The sequence below is a fragment of the Schistocerca cancellata genome, chromosome 4, assembly GCF_023864275.1.
Source record: "Schistocerca cancellata isolate TAMUIC-IGC-003103 chromosome 4, iqSchCanc2.1, whole genome shotgun sequence".
NCBI lineage: Eukaryota > Metazoa > Arthropoda > Insecta > Orthoptera > Acrididae > Schistocerca > Schistocerca cancellata.
The window spans coordinates 118,511,370-118,536,681 of NC_064629.1; positions in this window are offsets into that span (position 1 = coordinate 118,511,370).

The window sequence follows — 25,312 nt, forward strand, 5'->3', positions numbered from 1 at the left end:
GGGAAGGCCGTAGCAATTCGGCCGAAACGTCGGTTTTAGTTTATTATTGTTGTTAGTTTTTAGCAATGACGTAGCATAATACCCCGGAGAATTTTAATCACTACGACACCGGCCGCGGAAGCCTAAGTTCTTATACATACTCAATTATTTAAGATATTTGACAAAAGACTGACGTGAGCAGCTCCCAAATATATGCTTGTAACAGTGGAAATACCACAAAAAAGAGACACTTATATAGCAAGTGTACTGAACGCAGCTGCCTGTTCTCAATAACAATATATGAAACAAAAAAGTGTCATGCTAAATTAACTTCCAACGCTAACAATAAAAGTACAAATCAGTCTTATCTGCCTGTCTGAACATGCTGATCTCCTAAACTATAAAACGAATTTTCGTCAGGTTTTCACACCTTACTTGAGCGTAGGTTGGGGAAACATATAGGCTGTCTTTCATCAAAATCGGATCACGGAAAAAGAGATATCGTAATTTAGAGATTAAGGAGTCTGCTTAGTTGCTGAGCTTACAAGGGAACATCCCCATCGCACCCCCCTCAGATTTAGTTATAAGTTGGCACAGTGGATAGGCCTTGAAAAACTGAACACAGATCGATCGAGAAAACAGGAAGAAGTTGTGTGGAACTATGAAAAAATAAGCAAAATATACAAACTGGGGCGTCCATGTGTAAGATATGCCATATTAAGGCACTGTGAGGCGGGAAGCTCCGTGGTCCTGTGGTTAGCGAGAGCGGCTGCGGAACGAGAGGTCCTTGATTTAAATCTTCCCCGACCGAAAATTTTAACTTTTTATTTTCAGTTTATGTGAAAAACTCTTATGTTTTCATCACTTTTTTTGGAGTGATTATTACATCCACAAGAAAACCTAAATCGGGCAAGATAGAAGAAACTTTTCACCCATTCGCCAGGTGTACTAGTTAGGTGGGTCGACAACATATTCCTGTCATGTGACGCACATGCTGTCACCAGTGTCGTATACAAAATATCAGACGTGTTTTCCTGTGGAGGAATCGGTTGACCTATGACCTTGCGATCAAATGTTTTCGGTTCCCATTGGAGAGGCACGTCCTTTCGTCAACTAATCACACGGTTTTGCGGTGCGGTCGCAAAACACAGACACTAAACTTATTACAGTGAACAGAGACGTCAATGAACGAACGGACAGATCATAACTTTGCGAAAATAAAGAAAGCAAAATTTTCAGTGGAGGGCAGATTTGAACCAAGGACCTCTCGTTCCGCAGCTGTTCACCCTAACCACGTGACCACGGAGCTTCTCGCATCATATTGCCCTTAATATTGCCTATCGTACGCATGGACGACCCAGTTTGTATATTTTGCTTATTTTTTCATAGTTCCACACAACTTCTTCCTGTTTTCTCGATCGATCTGTGTTCAGTTTTTCAAGGCCTATCCATAGCGCCAAATTATAACTAAATCTGAGGGGGGTGCGATGGGGATGTTCCCTTGTTAGTAGTTTGGATGTTTACCTTAGTGATGGCATAGTACAGCAAAGAACGAATAGAAGGCGCTGTCAGTTTCGTAGTACACTAAAGCACCAACAGATGACGCTTTTAAATTTTTTACCTCAGTGGCAGAAGTATTATCAGAAGTTTACGTCAGTGATAGATTTAAGCACCACAGTCTTATCTTTACGAGTACAAACCAACTCTGAATTTACTTAGCTAGGATATATGGATTTACTGACTTCGCTTTTTGCATTAAAGAAACTACTTTGTCTCTTTCGATGGGTTTCATTCCCATTTCACTTCTTGGCCAGTATATAAGGATTTACTGACTTCGTTCTTTGTATTAACGATACTACTTTGTTTCTTTCGATAGGTTTCATTCAAATTTGACTTCTTGACTAGGAAAAACGAATTTATTGACAAAGTGACCATGTAAGGATGCCATTTTTACTGACTGGGAAATGGAACCGTAGAAAACGACGATATGCAAAGGCCCTTCTTTAACATCCGTTGTGAAACACGAGCGTGTAGCTAGTACGGAATAAAACAGGAAATTTCATTGGCGAAGACAGTGTCAGCTATTGGACTTTTTATACTATATTTTGCTCTAAAAAGTCAAATACTTTTTATACGTAAGGATAAGGGTGCCGTTACTGCATACCGCCAGAAAAACAGGGCTGATTATACGTAATTGTTAAGCTGGGGAATTATATTTGAAAAAGTCTGGATAAGAGTAGAGAATACGAAACATCGGCATTCACTTTAAAACAAAAATGTAAACGGTTGGGGAATGCAAAATATCTACATTTATTTTAATACGCCAATGGTAAGTAGTTGTACGTTGGAATAACTGCAGAAAAACAATGGATCCACAGCGTTCACTGCTTCATCAAAAATATGTTAATAACCCTCCCTTCCCTTTTGCATCTGCTTTAAAAATGATGGTTACATTGTATCTAAACGTGATTGTCTCGACGTTGTACATCTAACACCGAAAATCCATTTTCAGAGGTTAAATAAACTGATGGAATAAGTGTTGTGGGTCGGCAGGAGAGCCAACACCGGTATGAGAGGAAGCCGAAAGTCACGCGTTTTAGCTCACGCAGGCTGGCGTGAGGTCTGGAACAGGACAAGGAAATTAGACTTTAGCAAAAAAAGTACGTAGCTGCTGTAATACTTAACTTTAATCCATAATTGGTGAACGTCGCTCTTGACGGTACATGTTTTACAGCATCAATAGTAACTGGTAATGGCGCCTTGCTAGGTCGTAGCAAATGACGTAGCTGAAGGCTATGCTAACTATTGTCTCGGCAAATGAGAGCGACCGAGCGGGGTGGCGCAGTGGTTAGACACTGGACTCGCATTCGGGAGGACGACGGTTCAATCCCGCGTCCGGCCATCCTGATTTAGGTTTTCCGTGATTTCCCTAAATCACTCCAGGCAAATGCCGGGATGGTTCCTCTGAAAGGGCACGGCCGACTTCCTTCCCAATCCTTCCCTAATCCGATGAGGCCGATGACCACGCTGTCTGGTCTCCTTCCCCCAACCAACCAAATGAGAGCGTATTTTGTCAGTGAACCATCGCTAGCAAAGTCTGCTGTACAACAGGTGCGAGTGCTAGGAAGTCTCTCTAGACCTGCCGTGTGGCGGCGCTCGGTCTGCAATCACAGATAGTGGCGACACGCGGGTCCGACGTATACTAACGGACCGCGGCCGATTTAATGGCTACCACCTAGCAAGTGTGGTGTCTGGCGGTGACACCACAATAACTACTTTTAACAACAATTTGTTTTGTTTAAAAACTTGAAGATCTATACACAAATTCCACAATAATATGGGGAATAGTCACTGGATAATGTGGCCAGTCTTGATACTGATATTGGTAATTACATCGAAAATGAAATGCTCCTTACCAAGAAGAATTTAAATATGTATACCGGTACACGCATTATACAACTGTTTGTGTGACAATATTGTGGTAGCTAATGTTTATGACGTAGTAGACTGCCAACAGAGGTGAGATAGAGACAGAGACAGAGGCAGAGGCAGAGATAGAGACAGAGACGATCTATTGCAAGAAATTGTGTTCTGGGAGTGGAATTTGAAATTTGTTCTATGTGTGCATAATGAATAAAAGGTAACTACTATACAATCCTCGATTTTACCACACAAACTTCCCCTTATTGTAAATTACACACAGCAGACATATATTGCCGGCCGGGGTGGCCGAGCGGTTCTAGGCGCTACAGTCTGGAACCGCGCGACCGCTCCGGTCGTAGGTTCGAATCCTGCCTCGGGCATAGATGTGTGTGATCTCCTTGGGTTAGTTAGGTTTAAGTAATTCTAAGTTCTGGGGGACTGATGACCTCAGATGTTAAGTCCCATAGTGCTCAGAGCCATTTCAACCATTTCAGACATATATTATAGACATGCCACAGTGCATATACAATGACTAGAGAAGGCAATATTAATGCCTAACGTAATATACTGCAGAAGCTTCTTTCGCAAGGAGAACAGGTTGGATTGTCCTAGAGATCGATTCATACACGTATGTCAACGTGATTTTTTTACCATTACTCGCAAAAGAACTGTTAGGTTTTGTACTAGATTTCTTAGTAATACACAGACATGAAAACCAAATATTTTATTTCGTCATCTACAATCTTGCACACACACTAAAGACTACGACACAGACCATCTAAGACAGAGACAACTTAAGACTAAGTCTCTCTGGTTTTTTTTAATAACCGACGAGTTACGGCGCAACATTGGAATGTCCTGGACTACTTGCTGAGTAGCTGGTGTCACAGCAACTTCATTATTCTTGATGGTCACAGGTGGTTCTTTTACAACGTATGTTGGTAATGGTAAAGTCTCAGAAATGTTGTCGGTTTCAGGATCAGAGTTGAAATACATTGGTTGCAGAAATGGTATTCTTAGCACTATAAATGGATGGCAAAAGTTCGTCTAAACGTTTCCTAAGAATATTACCATTAAGATCTTTTACAGCGTCCATAACGTTACTGTCTCTTTCCACAATTGCACTGAACCGCCAAAGGACCTGGTAGAGGTAGGGGTGTAAATGTGGAAACTCAGTTTGTTTTTGCTGTATAAAAGAAATGTTTCCTCCTCTTTCAGCTTCAAAAATTAGCCAAAGCTAATTCATAATGTAGTAGCAATGAATGTAATATTATGAAACACAAAAACTAAATATGTTAAAAATTAAAAAACATTTTCTGCTTGCACAACAACTCATTAATTTTTCAAGAAGTGCGGGTAATCTGGAAACGCCTTAAAATTGCGGGAAACTGACTACTTTAAACGAAAACTATTGAAAATGTTAGAAATTATGTTATTTTATATTAAATTTAAATTACACAAAATATTTTTAAACGCAACTGTATTAGAAAAATGCTTCATAAGCGAAGTTCACTTGCAAAAATCGCATATGTAAATATCGCCTTCATTTCCGGCACACAAAGAGTGACTCCACTCCTCACACACTACACACTTAATCCACAATTCTCCCCGAATGTCTTTGGAAAATGCGCCTAACCAAAAAAAAAAAAAATTCAAATTGCATCTTCTTCAGTAGGTGTTTCTTCCCCAACTGCGAGATCCAAATGTGACTCGCCTGAAGAGACAGACGCAAAACGTATTAGAAGTAATGTATTTAATGTTGGTATTGTGGAAACGTTTCCACAATGCCATCGTATGTATGCTTCCACATTACCTACACAATGGCCATTTTAAATTTCGGTAGATTACATTAAGCAACTATCCGTTTATGGATGACTAAGGACTGCTAAAACCTTCTATGCACCTCCCTTTATAAGCTGTCAGACGTAAAGAAAGATAACTACAAAGTATGTAGATAAATATAATACCACAACTTACCTCGAAAAAGGTTCAGAAAATGCGCGAACGTAAATTGCATCACTGTCACGGCGTCTGTTGCTCAACTGACTTCTAACCCTCTACCGTGACAAAGAGGAACTACTGCAATAATTTCTGGCTGCCCCACTACAGTGCAGCACTCTGCAGGCCAGATACTAGACGTTTCCACATTACCCACACGCTTCCACATTTACACCCCTACCTCTATATGTAGGCATATTCAAGTACAGATATACATTCCTGGAAATTGAAATAAGAACACCGTGAATTCATTGTCCCAGGAAGGGGAAACTTTATTGACACATTCCTGGGGTCAGATACATCACATGATCACACTGACAGAACCACAGGCACATAGACACAGGCAACAGAGCATGCACAATGTCGGCACTAGTACAGTGTATATCCACCTTTCGCAGCAATGCAGGCTGCTATTCTCCCATGGAGACGATCGTAGAGATTCTGGATGTAGTCCTGTGGAACGGCTTGCCATGCCATTTCCACCTGGCGCCTCAGTTGGACCAGCGTTCGTGCTGGACGTGCAGACCGCGTGAGACGACGCTTCATCCAGTCCCAAACATGCTCAATGGGGGACAGATCCGGAGATCTTGCTGGCCAGGGTAGTTGACTTACACCTTCTAGAGCACGTTGGGTGGCACGGGATACATGCGGACGTGCATTGTCCTGTTGGAACAGCAAGTTCCCTTGCCGGTCTAGGAATGGTAGAACGATGGGTTCGATGACGGTTTGGATGTACCGTGCACTATTCAGTGTCCCCTCGACGATCACCAGTGGTGTACGGCCAGTGTAGGAGATCGCTCCCCACACCATGATGCTGGGTGTTGGCCCTGTGTGCCTCGGTCGTATGCAGTCCTGATTGTGGCGCTCACCTGCACGGCGCCAAACACGCATACGACCATCATTGGCACCAAGGCAGAAGCGACTCTCATCGCTGAAGACGACACGTCTCCATTCGTCCCTCCATTCACGCCTGTCGCGACACCACTGGAGGCGGGCTGCACGATGTTGGGGCGTGAGCGGAAGACGGCCTAACGGTGTACGGGACCGTATCCCAGCTTCATGGAGACGGTTGCGAATGGTCCTCGCCGATACCCCAGGAGCAACAGTGTCCCTAATTTGCTGGGAAGTGGCGGTGCGGTCCCCTACGGCACTGCGTAGGATCCTACGGTCTTGGCGTGCATCCGTGCGTCGCTGCGGTCCGGTCCCAGGTCGACGGGCACGTGCACCTTCCGCCGACCACTGGCGACAACATCGATGTACTGTGGAGACCTCACGACCCACGTGTTGAGCAATTCGGCGGTACGTCCACCCGGCCTCCCGCATGCCCACTATACGCCCTCGCTCAAAGTCCGTCAACTGCACATACGGTTCACGTCCACGCTGTCGCGGCATGCTACCAGTGTTAAAGACTGCGATGGAGCTCCGTATGCCACGGCAAACTGGCTGACACTGACGGCGGCGGTGCACAAATGCTGCGCAGCTAGCGCCATTCGACGATCAACACCGCGGTTCCTGGTGTGTCCGCTGTGCCGTGCGTGTGATCATTGCTTGTACAGCCCTCTCGCAGTGTCCGGAGCAAGTATGGTGAACCGGTGTCAATGTGTTCTTTTTTCCATTTCCAGGAGTGTATGTAAACAGGAAGAATACGGCGATGCGGTTGGCAACGTCTATATAAAACTGTAAGTGTCTGGCACAGTTGTCATCCTTCCACCATCCTACACACCTACAAATCCTTGATCCACCCAATCCTTTGTTATGCCCGTGTCGCTTGGATTTCAGCCCCTCCCAGATTCTATAAAGCTCTCCAAAACCTGGAACGACATGCACTCTGTCTCACCTTCCATATCCGCCCTCAGTCATCCATGCGCATCCTTTATGACCTCATCCCCTTCTCCCACCTTCTTTTTCTGGAACACATCCGCACACTGTACATTGTCTGCTGACTCAATCCCCCATCCCCTGTTGTCCCCCTTCCTCTCCACCCCCAGCCTGTTGCCGCACCTTTATTTTTGTGTCCCATCCTCTCTCCCTCTCCACATCCTCCACCTCCTTTCCCACCATACCTGCCTGCACCTACCCCTCCTGAATGATGAGCTTCGCCCTGACATCTACCCCTCTGACCAACTCTAATCCCACTTTTCTGCTCCCTACTCCTCAGGGCTCCCTCCCTCTCTCCTTCCCTTCCCTTCCCCTGGGAGGTTTTCCTCCCTCCTACAACCTCCCTTTCCCATGTCCACCTTCTGTGTCTCTGCACTCCCTCCTGCCTTGTCTTCCCCCTTCATCTCCTGCCTGACCCGCCTTCTGCCTCTTGGTGCCCCCCTGCCCCCCTTTCTCCTCTTCCTCCCACCCCCTCACCCCCCCACCGCACCTCCCTCCCCTCTTTTCTCCCTCCTCACAGGCCTCCCATCCCTTGGCAGGTCCCTACCAGTGGTTTTTATTCTTTGTGTGTGCTCCATTTTTTACAATGTTTTTTTTAAGTCTCACTCTGTTGCCAACTTTTAACTTGTGTTCGACTCCAGTGTATTTTAAATGCCCACCAATTACCAGCTGTGTTCTTTTAATTTTATGTCGACTTTTTGTCACCCAGTGAATGTCCCCACATTAGTGTATATTTTATCTTCCATTATCTCCATTTACTGTGTTTTTATGTCCCTCAATTTTCCCTCTTTTTATGTATGAGTTCCCCTTTTATATTTTTTGTAAAGCCACTCAGCTGCAGAGTGGTGGACTGTGCAGCTTCCAGTCCTCCCCTGCCCATATGGAGCAAGGGCATGAAATTACAATAAAGAAGAAAAATGGCGCAGTTTTTAGATCAGTTACTGCTACTACAATGGCAGGTTATCAACATTTAAGTGAGTTTGAATGTGGTGTCATACTCGGCGCACAAGCAATGGGACACAGCATCTCCGAGGTAGTGATGAAGTGGGGATTTTCCTATACTACCATTTCACCTGAATATCAGGAATCCGGTAAAACATCAAATCTCAAACATCGCTGCGGCCGGATAAAGATCCCACAAGAATGGGAACATTGATGACTGTAGAGAATCGTTCAATGTGACAGCTGTGCAGCCCCTCCACAAATTGCTGCACATTTCTATACTGGGCCATCAGCAAGTGTCAGGGTGTGAACCATTCAGCGAAACATCATCAATATGGGGTTTTGGAGCCGAAGACCCACTTGTGTACCCTTGATGACATCACAACACAAAGCACTACACCTCGTCTTGGCCCATCAGCACTGACACTGGACTGTTGACGACTGGAAACATGTTGCCTGGTCGGACGACTCTTGTTTCAAATTGTATCGAGCAGATGGACGTGCACAGGTATGGACAAAGCTCCTTCCTTCAAATTCACCCTTCAAGTTCAAGTACAAGGGGTAGTCAGAAGGTGCAAGATCGGGGCTGCACATCAGGTGATAGGACTGCTCCCAACCGAATTGTTGAATAAGGTTTTGAATGACACTAGCAGAATGGAACGTGCATTGTCACAAAGTGACACTGCCTTGACTGAACTTTTCACGCTTTTTGTTTTGAAATGTGTGCCGAATTTTCCTCAATGTTTCACAGTATCGGACCTCTTGGTAGGAACTCAACAAGCCAAATGCTCTGTCCATCCCAGAAAGCAATGCACATGATTTTTTGTCTGACAATGTTGTCTCGAATTTTTTTTTTTTGGGGAATTCTGGAGTGATATGACAGACCGAAGTTTCATCACTGGTCACAATTCCATTGAAGAATTCATCGCCTCATCGCTGTATCTGGTAAGAAATGTCAATGTACTGCCAAGTCGCTTCGTTTTGTGGACATCTGTAACCAATTTCAGAACCCAACTGGAACTCAATTTTTGAAAACTTAAGCGACTTGTGACAATCTCAGCAAAATAGTTTTTTTAAAATTTATGGAAACTCATCAAAAATAATTCTTAGTGTGAATTTCTTTATTCACTTTCTGAGGCAAATCATCGACAACAGAAGAACACCCACTCCATGCTTCATGATGAACATTGGTTCGTCTGTCATCGAACTGTTTAATGAACGGTCACTAACAAACGTAAACACAACACAGTCCGACTCTAATGGCGTCAGTGGAAAGACAGTGAACCAGAGATACAACTGCAAAGGCACGGAACTGCGACACTAATGCTGCAGTGGGGGTAGAACGAAATGGTTCATACTTGCTGGACAATCCTTGTACGCTCTTTCCCATGCATCAGCGTTAATGCCATTTTTCATGTGCACTAAACGTCCTACATTGAATGTTCGACTCTTCCAAAGTATTCATGAGGACCTGAAATTTCGCTGGCTGTCAAATGATTTGGTTAGGCTTAATTGAGTCCCTCCCCGTTAACAATGGACCTTGCCGTTGGTGGGAAGTTTGTGTTCCTCAGCAATATAGATAACCATACTGTAGGTGCAACCACTATGGAGGGGCATCTGTTGAGAGGCAAAACAAACATTGAAACCTCCCCTTAGAAAAATTAATGAATTACTGTGCTGATAAACCCCTTACGTTATGTGATTTTGAAACTGAACGTATTCAGACATTTCTCTCTTTACTTATTCTAATCATCACTAAACTGACACGCAATATTTTTAGCGCAATGCAATCTGACTTTCAATAATCCCTACAAAAGAATGGCCCTGACTAACAATAACCTATACCTTTCATGAATCACTTACCTCACAAAAATCTTCGTTACTCGAACTACTGCAATACACCTAGCGCCAATACTGCCAGCTAAATAAAAGATTCTAACTACTGAAAGCACTAACTACTGATAGGCATAGTTAGCAAATGAAAGATTTGGATAGAGAACAAACAATGTATTTACCTTAATGATATTCAAAAGTCATTATATATATATATATATATATATATATATATATATATATATATATATATATATATACACTGCTGGAAATTGAAATAAGAACACCGTGAATTCATTGTCCCAGGAAGGGGAAACTTTATTGACACATTCCTGGGGTCAGATACATCACATGATCACACTGACAGAACCACAGGCACATAGACACAGGCAACAGAGCATGCACAATGTCGGCACTAGTACAGTGTATATCAACCTTTCGCAGCAATGCACGCTGCTATTCTCCCATGGAGACGATCGTAGAGATTCTGGATGTAGTCCTGTGGAACGGCTTGCCATGCCATTTCCACCTGGCGCCTCAGTTGGACCAGCGTTCGTGCTGGACGTGCAGACCGCGTGAGACGACGCTTCATCCAGTCCCAAACATGCTCAATGGGGGACAGATCCGGAGATCTTGCTGGCCAGGGTAGTTGACTTACACCTTCTAGAGCACGTTGGGTGGCACGGGATACATGCGGACGTGCATTGTCCTGTTGGAACAGCAAGTTCCCTTGCCGGTCTAGGAATGGTAGAACGATGGGTTCGATGACGGTTTGGATGTACCGTGCACTATTCAGTGTCCCCTCGACGATCACCAGTGGTGTACGGCCAGTGTAGGAGATCGCTCCCCATACCATGATGCCCTGTGTGCCTCGGTCGTATGCAGTCCTGATTGTGGCGCTCACCTGCACGGCGCCAAACACGCATACGACCATCATTGGCACCAAGGCAGTAGCGACTCTCATCGCTGAAGACGACACGTCTCCATTCGTCCCTCCATTCACGCCTGTCGCGACACCACTGGAGGCGGGCTGCACGATGTTGGCGCGTGAGCGGAAGACGGCCTAACGGTGTGCGGGACCGTAGCCCAGCTTCATGAAGACGGTTGCGAATGGTCCTCGCCGATACCCCAGGAGCAACAGTGTCCCTAATTTGCTGGGAAGTGGCGGTGCGGTCCCCTACGGCACTGCGTAGGATCCTACGGTCTTGGCGTGCATCCGTGCGTCGCTGCGGTCCGGTCCCAGGTCGACGGGCACGTGCACCTTCCGCCGACCACTGGCGACAACATCGATGTACTGTGGAGACCTCACGCCCCACGTGTTGAGCAATTCGGCGGTACGTCCACCCGGCCTCCCGCATGCCCACTATACGCCCTCGCTCAAAGTCCGTCAACTGCACATACGGTTCACGTCCACGCTGTCGCGGCATGCTACCAGTGTTAAAGACTGCGATGGAGCTCCGTATGCCACGGCAAACTGGCTGACACTGACGGCGGCGGTGCACAAATGCTGCGGAGCTAGCGCCATTCGACGGCCAACACCGCGGTTCCTGGTGTGTCCGCTGTGCCGTGCGTGTGATCATTGCTTGTACAGCCCTCTCGCAGTGTCCGGAGCAAGTATGGTGGGTCTGACACACCGGTGTCAATGTGTTCTTTTTTCCATTTCCAGGAGTGTATATAAATATCAGTTCATGATATCCAGTCTTACAAATTTACTCTTTCTGATGGACACATGGACACGCTCTCAAAACTCCACCATCTCTCTCCACACATCCACCACTGCTGGCAGCTTGCAACAGAACTCGGGCTCGTTTACTACCTAATTTTCACGTGGCTCATCTGTAAAGGGGGTTCGTAGTAAACGGTTGCATTATCGCCCCTATTATTGAGTCTGATATTGGCTGGCTTTTGAAGAGCAGTGAATTGAACTATACACGTTCAGATTGAAACTTATTTATTCAAAAGAAACACTTTAACGTTGTGGCCATGCATTTTTAAGTTCACAAATAATAATCTGTGCAATTCGTACACTGTTTGTCTCACACCCACACACTTTCACTTTGTTCCTTCGCATACCCTGGCGTCCATGCTTGCACTCGCGGCACTTTTCCGCTCCCAACCCGCCACCACAACGGCCAACGACCAAAAAAAAAAAACCTCGATTTTCCCGCTCACATCCACAGTCCTGAGTCGGGTCACATGACACCACAGTAGTCAAAATAATTGCTAAACATGGCCACAATTCGTTTACAGTATTTTATAATATTTAAATACTTAAATCTAAATACATTATATAATTTTACAAATTATCACCACACTTATATAATTCGTTGCAATTAAAAGAAAACCAAAACACTATCCAACGGAACTACAACGTCCATCAAAACACAAACAAATATTTTCCGGTCTATTTTTGCCCAGCATATTATCTCTGCTGCCGTGCTTTAAATTTTAAACTACTTGAAAGAGTTCCATATTATCCCCTGTTACCTTACAAGCTCACTTCCAACTGTGCAACGCTACATCCAGCTGCCCAACACTACAATAGCGAATATTCCAACAATGCCAACCAGTCACAGACTGCACACAGCACAGCCAGTGATTTTCATACAGAGCGCTACGTGACGTTACCAACATAAAACCTAAAAAGCCTACTTACAACATGTGGTTCCTGAAGAGAGGCAGCAGCAATTTCAGTAGTTGCGGAGGCAAGAGTCTGGACAATTGACTTATTTGGCCTTGTAACATAAACCAAAACGGCCTTGCTGGGCTGATACTGCAAATGGATGAGGAAATGGATAGTTTAAAGCTAGATATACTGAGAGTTAGTGAAGCTCAGTGGCAGGAGGAACAGGAGTTCTGGTCAGGTGAATACAGGGTTATAAATACAAAGTCAAATAGGGGTTATGCAGGAGAATGTTTAATAATGAATAAAAAAACAGGGTAAGCTACTATGTACAGCATAGTGAACGTGTTATTGTAGCTAAGACAGATGCAAAGCCCACACTCACTACACTAATACAAGTTTGTATGTCATCTAGCACCGCAGATGAAGAGATAGAAGAAATTTATTATTAGGTAAAATAAATTATTCACATAATTAAGGGAGATACAAATTTAATAGTCATGGGGGACTGGAATTCGATAGCAGGAAAAAGAAGAGAAAGAAATATAGTAGGTGAATATGGACTGGGGGGAAAGGAATGAAAGAGGAAGCTGCCAGGTCAAATTTTGCACAGAGCATACTTCAATCATCGCTAACACCTGGTTTAAGAATCACGAAAGAAGACTATATACGTCGAAGAGACCTGGAGACACTGAAAGGTTTAAGACTGATTATATAATGGTAAGACATATATTTCAGAAACATTTTAAATTCTAAGACATTTCCAGGGGCAGATGTGCATCTGACAATTTATTGATTATGAACGGTAGATTACAACTGGCGAAATTTAAAAAATGTAGGAAATTAAGGAGAAGGGGTCTGGATAAATTGAAAAAATCAGATGTTTTTAGGAGTTTCATAGGGAGCATTACAGAATTAATGGCAAGAACAGAAGAAAGTAATACAGTAGATGAAAATGGGTAGTTTTGAGAAAGGAAATATTGATGGTAGCAGTGAATCAAGTAGGTAAAAAGACAAGGACTAGTAGAAATCCGTGGGTAACGCAAGGTATATTGAATTAAATTGATGAAAGGAGTAATTATAAAAATGCAGTAAATGAAGCGATAGGGAATACAAACATCTAAAAATGAGGCTAACAGAGAGTACAAAATGGCTAAGCAGGAATGGCTGAAGGACAAATGTAAGGGTTCAGAAGCATACACCACTAGGGGACAGGAAGATACTGCCTACAGGAAAATTGAAGAGATCTTTGGAGAAACGAAAACTACCTACACGAACATCAAGAGCTCAGATGGAAAACTAGTCCTAACCAAAGAAGAGAAAGCTGGAAGGTGTAAAGAGTACATAAAGGGTCTGTACCTGGGAGATATATTTGAGAGTAATATTATAGAAATGGAAGAGGACGTAAATGAAGATGGGATCGGTGATAAGATACTGTGAGAAGAATTTAACAGAGTGCTGAATGATCTAAGTCGAAATAAGGCCCCAGGAACAAACAACAGTCCCTTACAACCACTGAGAGCCTTGGGAGCGTCATCCATGACAAAACTCTTCCACCTGCTGAGCAAGATGTATGAAACAGGCGAAATGCTCTCAGACTTCAAGAGCAATATAATAATTCCAATTCCAAAGAAAGCGGGTGCTGACACGTGTCGAAAATTACTGGACTATCAGTTTAAGAAATCATGGTTGCAAAATACTACCACGAATTCTTTACAGAAAAATTGAAAAACTCGTAGAAGCCGACCTCAGGGAAGATGAGTTTGGATTCTATAGAAATGTAGAAACACACGAGGCAATATTGACTCTACGACTTCTCATAGAAGATAGGTTAAGGGAAGGTAAACCTACATTTATAGCATTTGTAGACTTAGAGAAAGCTTTTGATAATGTTGACTGGAATTCTCTCTTTCAAATTCTGGAGGTGGCAGGGGTACAACTTGTACAGAAACCAGATGGCAGTTATTAATCGATACCAAACCTTTTTATGGTGGCAGAGCCAGTTCTTCACTTTATGAATCACCTTCGCAGCGTCCTTAAAATGTCTTCCACGAATTTCATCCTTTACTGGCCCAAACAAGTGGAAGTCCAAGGCGGCTAGGTCAAAGTGTGTCACGTGTGACAGCCGTGGATGCTCTCCCCGACCGTTGTAAATCGTGGAGCTCCTCGAACCGCCTTCTGATGACCTCAGCCTCCATACCTAGTGACTAACTGTACTTCTGTCGACAGCAGATTCTCCATAGACTTTGCACAAGCATTTGTGACTATTCCTTACAGTTTCTTTCTCAGCAGTGGGAAACCGAATGTCGGCGTGTTCCTTGTAACACACATCACCTATAGACGACATTTTGAAACTGTCTTGCAGCTACTTGGGAAACTTGGCGCGCTCACCGAGGAGACCACATACTACATACGTGACGTTTGGCATTCGTGGCGATGTTTCCAGATAAGAATAAAATTGTGGTGCATTACTTTCTGTTCAACCCTCGTAATAAATATAGTAACATATGAAGATGGTATCTGTCCGAAAGAACAGATATCATTGGTGATCCTGCAGCTCTCGAAAAATGAAATTACAACGAAATCCAGACCATTAGCTGCTTACAGGCGTTGATAAATCTCAACAGGGACAGTTGAAAATGTGTGCCCCGACCGGGACTCGAACCTGTAATCTAGTTACATGGCAGACGCTCTATCTGACTGAGCCATCGAGGACACAGAGGGTAGTGCGACTGTTCTTTCAGACATGTCGAGAGAACAGACACCAACTTCATATAGATAAGGCTTACCGCACAATGATCTACTGAGATAAAAATTTAGCCCATTTTTACCATCTATCACAAATCGAAGACAGTGAAGCTATGGGATTTAAATATGCAGATGAGTGGTTTATGATCTGTTACAATGAAACGAAGCCCTCTTAGGTACAGATCGTACTTCTTCACACTCCATAAAATGGCTCTAGCCTCCTTATCCAAGGTAGAATAATTTTGTTCTTTTCTCCTGATGGAACTAGCAATCATTTGAGAGAACCCAAGTTAGAGTCTTGGTCCAGCACACAGTTTTAATCTGCCAGGAAGTTTCAAAATGAGTATTATCCAATGTTGCTTGCCATATAGATGGGGTAGAGATAATTCCAAAAGCCAGTCTAGTAGACTTATACAAGCCTCGAGCGGCAAAAGTGGTTTGCACATCTTGAGATCAAATTGTAAATAAGCTTCATTTAAGTCAGGTTTGGTGAATTTCTCTCCTCCTCCTAGCATAGCAAAAGTATCATCTCTGTTTCGTAAGGGATACTGAGGATGACTGGGTTAGGGTTAACAGTTACTTTAAAATCTCCACAAATTCTCACGTTAGGTGTCTGACCTTTACCTTGCTGAATGGTAGTCATAATAGGGATACTCGCACTCCCCTTGCATAGTGAGCGCTCGCGGTAAAATGTGATGGTCAGATATTACATAGCGTAGAGGACGCGCAAACTGTGCGCTATCTTCAGAAGAGTGACTGTGTTAAGTTCGTCGTACCCTTAGAAGTAAGCGTGTATAATTATTGGCGTAGTGCTTAAAGTGGAGAACACTCATTTTTAAACCGATGAACAGAATTATGTCCGAGTTATTAACTTCAAAGATAAGACCAGACAACCCACATCAATTTAAAAACGTCAGTGCAGCATGCCTAGCTACGGTTACAACTCGCAAATCTAAAGTGTCACTGCTAGTTGCTTCATAACAAAATAAGTATAGGAGATCTCTCATCAACTACACTTTTGAAGCTTACCTTGAATTAGCAGTACTCAGAAAGTGGTAGCAGACGGTGCTTTAGGGTAAAGTCAAGTTACTGGATTTCATTGACATGTAGTGGTTTTATGTTTAATGTGTGAATAACAGTCACGAAATACAACTTGATGTCTATTTAAGCTTCATCCAAAAACGTCTTTCGTCATAAGGCTACACTGTCCTTAAGAATTACCTGATTTTGTTCTTCGCCTCATCAATTAAAATATATGCAAGTTTCATTATATTGTCATTTCAGTTCAACAGTTTGTCACGTAAGAAATTAATTAATCAACGTGAAGTGATACATCTTCATAGATCTAACATTGACGACTGTAGAATAGACTCGTTGACAATAGTTTCTCGCATCGAGATGCCTTGTTCCGATCCATCCTCTCCATCCCTCCACTCTACTTCCCTCCCTCCCCCTCTCTGTTACTCGCCATGAGCCAGAGGGTTGCTCAATGCCGAGGCGTGAGCGGGACCCAGCTCAGACTAGCAGATCGGTGAACAGTCCTGCTCTAAAGAATTAATATGACGACTCTCGACGAGTTACAAATGCACAGCGTCTGTTCTGTACATTGTAAATACTGCTTGTCTGTGTTTAGTACATATACATAGCACATTCTGTTCCTTGGTATAAAGTTCTGTTGGGTTCTAAGCTGGAAGACAACCACTTGCTTGATAATGTGTGAGTTACATGTCAATCTGTTCTACCTGGGAGCCCTGATAGACCTCGTCCATAATCGGTATTCTTGCAGGGTTGCATTTACGAATCTTACAGCATCGCCACAAACTAATAACATTACCGGATTTATATGTGTAAATGTCGTGCTGTAGTAGGTTAACAGTGTTGTCTTGGATTTCCACTATACTAACCTTACATATATATATATAAAGGGTGGGCCGGTTAGAACTGTTTGCGGAAATGTCTGAGCCACATGAAAAAAAGATTAAAATAAAGGTTTTTCGATTCGAAATGAACTCGACTTCTCTGCCCCACCCCCTGGGGTGGAGAGTGAGTGCTGACTTAGAAATCTTCAGTAGCAACCATAAATTTTTGTTGCGGATTCGGATTCTCAGAAAAAATGTAACTTTTGTATGGGACAATTGTATCGTTGCATGATGGATGCAACTGTAATCGACACAAGTCAAAATGAGTTACAAACCGTTGAAAAGTGATAGAGGAATGTTCAATATGTTAACCATTGCGTTCGATGCATTTTGTATTCAAATAACTGTGTGATCCAGGCAGTGAACGTCAGTCGCAGTCAATAGTCATATTCTCGCTGTAGATGCAACACCTCTTGGTGCGAGGATATTGTCCCATTGTGTCGAGCACGACTGTGCCCATACCGCGATCGATGGACAAGGAAGCAGCGACGCAAAGCGGTCACGCTTCACATTACTGCAGACATTCGAATTGCAAACATCTATTCCTACGTGTGCAACAATTTTGACTATTGCAGGCAGGATAGATACTGCTTCGTGCTTTGCGTCAATAGGCATGTAAGAGAAGTTTGTCAATGGTATGTGAATCTGTTTCCTGAAGGGAAAGTTCCTTCCGCAAAATTTCGCAGTATTATCCAACTGTTCACTGCAACTATAAACGCTCAACCTACACGAAGATTCCGACCACGACATGTAACGAATGAAAAGGTCGCAGTGGATGTTTTAGCTCTAACTGCTGCATATCCTCACATTATTCATGGAAATTCACATGAGGTGCTGGAATTTCTCGACAAAATGTTCTGCACATATTGTGTGAACAGAAATACCATCTGTATCAATAGAAAAGTTTTGCCACTTCTGCCTCAGGTCGCCCCAAATCTGGGACTACTACTGCCAATATCTGACCACTCCCAATGACCAACTCCAATAGCTAGTAATTCCATAAAGTTTAACCAAATCAAATGATTTAACAGAAATCGGAAAGAATTATGTATTTTAAATAATTATTATAAAAACAAAAAATTTTACACAAAAATTTAAGATTTTAACAACAAAAAAATTATCGTAAATAAATCTTCCCAAATCTCATCAATCTATTTCAAATATCTAATAAAAATCATTCCTCAGAAATTAATTCTTCCAAATCTCATCTTTTCATTACCAAAAAATTTTAATTTTTGTTAAAAATTTAATAGATATTTATAATTTTCTAAATAAATTTTTCTGTATATAAATAGACTTCATTTCTTAAGAAGCTCAACAATGTTCTAAATTGTTTAATAAATTATGCAATGTTACTACCTGCAGAATTCTATCAGTACGTTTGGGAAACAAAAAATAACGGAGATAATACATTTTAAAAAATTTCATTTTCTGCCAAATTATTTGGGGAAAAGGAAAAAAACAGTTAATCAATTTTTAGTTAATACAGTAGTAAAGAAAAAAATTACAAACTGTGAATAACGAAATTATTCTAAACTCAAGTGACCCTAATCATTTTTGAAATGTGGCAAAACCAAAATATTTACTGGCTTGAAAATATTTTTTTCATATATTTCGTGAGTACAGACGCAGGCAAAAACTGAAAATATATAATATGGACATCAACCTCAAAATCATAGAGAAGATATAATACAAAAATGTAGGAAAGGGAGAAAAAATATTTTGACAAAACTCTAATTTTGAAATATGGTGATTGAATGGACATTAAATAGAATTATTGGAATAAAATTAGGAATCAGTAGAAGTATTACATTTAGAGGATTGGGATGGACATTAAATACAATTATTGAAATACAATTAGGAATCAATATAATTGTTACATTTAGAGGTGCATGTTATAGGAATTGCCACAGAAAATAGTACAAAAATTGTTTTAATGTAAAAAACAATGAAAACAGTTTTCTGTAGTCTATAGCTTCTGTGTTAAATCCAGTAGATAGGCTAATTAGTACAAGTAATTATAATGAATTATTTAAAGAGATTGAAGAAAAAATACCTGATTTTTCATTTATTTATGCTGTAATTTTTCCTCCTATCTACGTAATTCTGTAGCTCTCAATTCGTTCGAGCAATCAATCATTCATGATAGGAAACACAGTCATAGCTCAGTCACTCAAAATGATTCTGAAATTTTACTTGTTAGAATGAAATCAGGCGATGATTCTTTTTCTCTGCAGGCTCGTGCTTTGCGGCAGTCTGCTAATCTGTACAAATAAAATGCCTCGTAATTTTGGGAGCGTTGTATAATCAGTCAGGAAACCTCAGAACAAGCGGATATTTTGCTTTGATGAAGTTTAACCTTCCAAAGAAGTAATGGAGCTCTTGGATTATTAAATGCAGGTTCGTATCCAGTCTTTCGGAAGTCCCTTCTGATTAACAACTACGCAATATATCGATAAATATCATTAATTCTCAAATTTGAAGTACACACCTTTATTTTAGGGAGCCATCTATATATATTTCCTTTTAATCATACAGTTCGTATCAATTATCTTCTGTGATAAATCTCAATAATCAGATTACAGTTCTTCCAAACCAAGCTCAGGCTAATCGGCATGAAGACAATCTCGGAAGCCCCCTTTCTTTTTTTTTTAACAACAACCAGAGAGAGTACTACAAAGGATACTTATGCACTCATGGCATAGCTATTGTATGAACTACTTTTCGCATGGATTCTGTGAGTATGAAGATAGAAAATTAGTAAACGTCATTCAAGGGTAGAATTGTATCAGAATAATTCATCGAATGTAAAGAGATATTACAATGCAATTAAAAGTACTCTAAAAATCGAGACAAAAATGGATTATATTCGAAAAATGATAATAAAGTTAGCGATATTCTAATGAAATTCTAAAATTAATGGCATTCTAACAACTAAGACTAACATTAGTGTATCTATTAATGTTTTTTCATTCGATGTAACATGTCAAGTATAGCCATTAGAACCAACAAATACAATGAAAGAAGAAACTAATTCAAAGATAGAAAAAGTAAACTCAAAGAAAAAATTATTTGTTATACTTTAGAAAATTCACACTACTGTTGGATAAATGGTTTATTTCTACTCGTTTCAAAGGAGATAGATAAAAATGCCCATCAAAAATCTGTCGTTTTTGTTTTTTGCATTTTAATTAATAAGTCAGCAACAGTAGAACTACAACAAAAAGATCAATACATAAAATTTAAAAATTATTAATTTAACCAAAAGTGCCTTTCATTATTTACACAGATTTTGAATGTTCATTATTAAAAATGGATACTGTCAACAAAGCTTGGAAAATTCTTTTACTCTAAAATATCAAAAACATGAATCCAGAGTTTTTTTGTGATTAAAAGATGTAGATGGGCATTACAAAAATATAGATGTTCATGGAGGACCAAACCGCCACACAGAATTTATAGAATTTATTCGTAAAAGTATTCAAACAAAATGGGAGAATCAAGAAATGACAGCATCAACACCCAAAGAACTAGCAAGACATAATAAATATGAATGTGGTCCCTTATGTAAAAAATGTTGTACAACAAATATTAGAAAATTTGTCATCATTACCATTAAACAGGAACATATATAAATGCATTATGTAATAACTGTAATTGACAACATCCTACTTTTGTCCCAGTATATTTAAATAATTTATCTGGCTAGGATTGTCATTCATTTGTAAAAGAACTTGCTTACAATCAGGAATATGAGTTTTACGCAAAATAATGGAAATAGATATATTAGCACTGCTAAAGAGATTTATTGATTCATTTAAATTTATGGCTTCCAGACTTTATAAACTTTCTTCTAATTTATGAAATAATCAGATGAAAAATATTAAGAAATTTTTCCTAGAGGATATGATAAATTTAGTAAATGAAAACTAAGTTTATCTTTATGATTATGTAGATAGTTGGGAAAAATGTGAAAAAAAGAATTCCTGCCAAAAGAAGAATTTTATAATAAATTAAACGAATTTAATAGTTTGGGAAAAACTTTAAATATAAAATTAGGAGACTACCATGATTTATATTTAAAAATTAGTGTTTTATGACTAGATGATGGTTTTGAAAATTTCAGAATAACGAGTTTAAAAGTTTATCAGCTCTCCTTGGGATTTTACAGCACCAGGATTAGTTTCTGATTCTGTGTCAAAAATAACAAGACAAACACTAGAATTATTAGATGATAATGATTTGATTTTATTGGTTGAAAAAGGAATAACAAGTGGAGTTGCCCTCTGTTGTAAAAATATCTTAAAGATAATAATAAATATATGAAAAATTATAATACAAACATTTTTTCGAATTTTGGGATATATTTAGACACTAATAATTTATATAGTTGTGCTCAAGACTAATATTTCGCTTCTGTAGGTTTTGAATGGAATGAACCAAACAATTTTGGTTCTAAAAGAAATATGAGAAATATCAGATATTTCTAGTTTTTGAAATAGAGTTAGAATACTCAAACAAATTACATAATTAGCATAAAGATTTACCATTACCCCGAAAATAAAATTATTAACTATTATAGATAATAAATTGAAATTTATTGTTCACTATATTAATCTATGGGAATAAAAATAACAAAAATCCACAAAGTTTTAAAATTTGAACAATACAAATGATTAAAATAATATATAGATTTTTACAAATTAACGAATAATTCAAAATTTGGGAAACAAATGGAAAATATAAGAAAGAATAGATATAAAATTACTATCAAATCCAGATACATGTGATAAATTAATAGCAAAACAAAAATTCTAAGAATAGCCAATTATTTGCTGTAAATTTTGTTGATAACCAAATGAATAAAATAATGGTTTTCTGAAGTAATTTTTATCAGAATGGATACACTGGTATTATCAAAAGAATTAATGTATAATTTCAAATATAATATCATGAAATCATAATAGGGAGAGAACATGGAACTATGTCAACAAAATAACGTATGATATAAGAACAAAAGATTTTTATAGCGATTTAAAAGATAGATTATTTTGATGCTAGTGATCACCCAGAAAATAATATTTATAATATTCCTCAAGTTAATAGGAAAGTATTAGGAAAAATAATGGAAGAATTTTGTGGTTTAAGAGCAAATATATGAGCTTAGAAAATTAATGAAAAGGAAGAGAACAGTCAAAAGCATTAAAAAAATTCTTATCAAAGTAAAATATATTTTCAACATTATAAAGAGTATTTGACAATAAAGGACGATACAGAACTATGAATTTAGTAGGAAATGAGGAACTTTAAATTGCTTCTTTTGAGATTAATAAAAAACTAACTAGTCACAGAAATGAAAGATACATTTTAGAAAATAAAATAGAAATTTACTGTATGGATATTATTACATTAAGTATTTAATCAGTTTTAATTCTTAAATTTTTATAAAGTTCACATTTAATATATTTTTACTCTCTATTAGAAAATAGATCAGTTATATGTTCATTAATTTCTAAGCTGTATTCCCAAACATCATAATCTTTTAAATTTGTAGCACCAGTACAAAAAGTTTTTTCATCATAATTTGCAACATAGAAAGTGCATACAATAAGTAACATTTCCAAAGATTTATTAAATATCACTCTGATGATTCTTTTAAAATATGTTTTATATTATAATTCTCAAATTTTTACAAAAATTGAAATAGAAAAATTTATTAGAATTAATAATTATTAAGAATTTAGCTATTTTTATATGTTCTAGAATACATTTTTAATTTTATTTGAAAAGCTGTCATTAGACGTTGGATTTGTATTAAAACCATTTAAATTTTAATTTCTTGAAAATGTGAACATTGATCTCAATTTGAGTTTTCATCATTTGCTTATATATTTATCATTCTTTTATATTTTCGTCAATTTAAATAGATAATATTTTGGCGTGTTCTTCACTCACAATTTATTTTAAATGTTCATTATAATTATATTTACAAACACACACTCACATAAAGAATTTTATGTTTATTATATAGTCCTACATTGATTTAAACAAGGTCTACACATTGTTCTATAACTATCTCTTGTAAATTTCTGTGAAGTAAAATAATCTTCTCAATTCTCAACCGAATAATTTGCAAAAGTTTAGGTTTCATTTATTTCGAAATATTAGAAAAAATGAAAGTAAAAACTAAAAAATAATAATATGCAAATAATAATAATAATATGTAAATAATAATAATAATATGTAATTAAAAAAATTCTGATAAATGAGATCATTTCTTAAAAATAAGAAATATAAATATATAGAGAAACTCATTTTTATGAATATTGATGAAAATCCTTGGTTTAAGGCAGAAGATGTAACCATAATTTTAGAATACAAGGATCCTCTCAAAGCCTTTAAACAGATTACAAAGAAGGTAAAGTTATTTTAGAATGTGTAATTCCAAATTGGAAGGTTTAATGGGTAATGAACAACAACTATATCAGTGAATCTGGATTATATTGTTCAGCTATAAAAACGCAAACGAAAGAAGCCAAATTAATTAAAAAGTGGGTTGCTAATGGAGTTAGAAAAAGGGTAGCTATAACATGAAGAATTATGAAAAACAACTATACAAAGGTCTAATAACGCATTTAAAAATCTAAACACAGTTAAAAATAAATAGGTATAAAACTCAGATAAAAAATGTGATAGAGCTACAGAAATTTTAAATGAAAGGACTGGTGATCTAAATATAATAGTACCACATGTTGTACAACGAACTGATATCCCTAATTTGAGAGCAAATTTTGTTATTTTTGTTCTATATAACAATACCTGTAGGTATAACTCTTATGTTATTAGACAACAAAGGAAATTGGACTAGAAAAATAGTTAAACACAATTAGAAATAGACACCTTAATTGCAAACAAATTTGAAGACTTGGTTATTACTCTAGCTCAATAAATTTATATCAAAGAATTAACGAAATTCAGGAATTTTATATCATCAGAATCTTTTTAATATATTAGCTACACCAGAACAGTTTTCAATAACATAATATATCAAATCATTTGTTTTCTAAATTAACTCTTACATTCGCAGCATTAAGAAATCTATAAAATAATTTTTAAAGTAATAGTTATTTCTGTATTTTGAATCTTTATTCAATAAATTGGAACAGATATACGGTATTTTGGTTCATAAATTGGTTTACCAAATTTTAAGTTAGGTTTAAAAGAAGTAACAGTATTAGTTTGATATAAATATTTATCTTTTACGAGAAATATTCCATTTCTAAAACCGCAGCTACATTTAAATTTATATTTCTTAAATCAGGAGATATAATTTTTACTAAATTATTAGAAAATTTTTTATTAGCTTCAACAATTTAAAAATTAAAGCCTAAAACTTTTCCAATACTACCTATTTCATTCATAAATAATGTAACACCACTCAATAAAAAGTTGATTTACAATTTTATCTTCTTTAATGTACATATAGGCTTTTAAAATTATCCAGTTTTCTAAATCTATTAACTATTGAAGAACAGAAACTTATATTTTTGCTCAACATACAATTTATTATTTTTTGAAGTAATATTTGGATTAAATAATATTGTGTAAAACAGACTATACCAACATTTTTATGAGAATCTCTTATGAGAACAGAATTACCACATAATTGAAATAACTGATGGCAACTCATTTTTTATTAATAAAATATCTATAAATCATTACTAAAATAAATTAATAATAAAATAGATTGGGAATTAATGGTAAGAAGTGCAGAAGGCAAAAAGAAAAATAAATATAGTAAGCTCCTTCCTAATTCTATTCCATGTTATAAAATACGACCAAGTGGTTATTTTAATAGTTTATCCTCTTGTTTCCCAAATATATAAGTAGAACATGGAAATCTTTCTTTTAATAGTTTATCTTCATAACACTTAAATACGTCACAATTTTCAGTTTTGGAATACGGTAA